Source organism: Chrysochloris asiatica, unplaced genomic scaffold, assembly GCF_000296735.1.
Source record: "Chrysochloris asiatica unplaced genomic scaffold, ChrAsi1.0 scaffold00199, whole genome shotgun sequence".
Lineage (NCBI taxonomy): Eukaryota > Metazoa > Chordata > Mammalia > Afrosoricida > Chrysochloridae > Chrysochloris > Chrysochloris asiatica.
Window position 1 is genome coordinate 2,461,074 of NW_006408717.1, and position 1,740 is coordinate 2,462,813.

A 1,740-nucleotide genomic window follows, 5' to 3' on the forward strand; every position below is an offset into this window, starting at 1 on the left:
TGTGTGCTGGCGACCAGGAGACAAGCTTGCAGAATATGCCTTTGGTTATTTAAATGATTATATATTCCTGGGTGTTTTGGTGTACATCCACCCCATCCCCCTTAGATAACCAAACAAAAAACAGAGGGAATAGAAGCAAACACTATTGAATGATGATGCATGGAGGGGATTTTAATAATTGCAATCAAACAATGAGTGTATAAGTAATGTTCTCCCATGTAAACTATCACTCAACTCACATTAACAACAATTTTTTTAAATTATTATTTAAAAAGTGATTTTGGAGAAGAAGAAGAAAAAAAAATATTATGCTGAATATCTAACTGTGTTATTTCTAGCAAAACCCCTTTCAATCCAGATCCTTTTGAGACCCATACTTGATAAAGTGGAGGGTCAACAAATAGGAGGAAGAATCCCAATGCTATGGAATGCACAGTAGAAGGAGCAAAGGGGTCATGAGTAACAGCAATTGTGATGATGGTGTAAGACCACACAATGCTTCATTTTGTTGTGAATACAGTCACTATGAGTCAGAACTGATTTGACAGCACCTAATAAAAACAACTATCTCCATCACTCGTCTGTTAGTTTGTCATACTGTGGTGGCTTGTGAGTTGCTGTAATACTGGAAGCTATGATACTGGTATTTTAAATACCAGCAGGGTCACCTAAGGTAGACAAGTATCAGATGAGCTTCCAGACGAAGGCAGACAAGAAAGAAGATGTGATGAACTACTTCTGAATATTTAGTCACTGAGAACCTTATGAATAGCAGATAAACACTGTCAGATATATTGCCAAGAAAATGAGCCCCTCAGGTAAAAACGCACTAAAAAATGTGACTGGGGAAGAGCTGCCTCCTTAAAGTAGGGTTGACCATGGTGACACGAATGGAGTAAAGTCCGTGGGAGTAAAGCCTGAGAGCATTCATTGACTGATGAGTCACAACTCAAAATGAAAAGAAATAGCTGTAAATATCCATTAATAATTGGAACATGGAATGTATGAAGTATGAATCTAGGAAAATTGAAATTGTCAAAAATGAAATGGAACACATAAACATCGATGTTTTAGGCATTAGTGAGCTGAAATGAACTGGTATTGCCCATTTTGAATCTGACAATCCCATGGTTTACTATGCTGGGAATGACAAATTAAAAAGGAATGGTGTTCCATTCATTGTCAAAAAGAACATATTCAGATCAGTCATGAGATACAACACTGTCTGTGATAGGACAATATCCATGAGCCTACAGGGAAGGCTCGTTAATACTACTATTATTCAAATTTACACTCCAATCACTAAAGTCAGTGAGGATGAAATAGAAGAATTCTATCAACTTCTTCAATTTGAAATTGATCAAACATGCAATCAAGATATATTGGTAATCAGTGGTAATTGGTAGCATATGATCAACAGCCAATGACACTGAAGGAGGAAGTCCAAGGTGCATTGAAGGAATTGGCAAAGAACAAGGCACCAGGAATTGATGAAATTAAAATTGAAATGTTTCAAGAAAGTGAGGTCGCACTGGAGGCACTCATTCATCTATGCCAAGAAATTTGAAAGACAACTATCTGGCCGACTGATTTGATGAGATCTGTATTTGTGCCCATTCCAAAGAGAGGTGACCCAACAGAATACGGAAATCATCGGACAATACCTTTGATATTCCATGTGAGTAAAATTTTACTGAAAGTAATACAGAAATGGCTGCAAGCATGCATACATTAACAGAG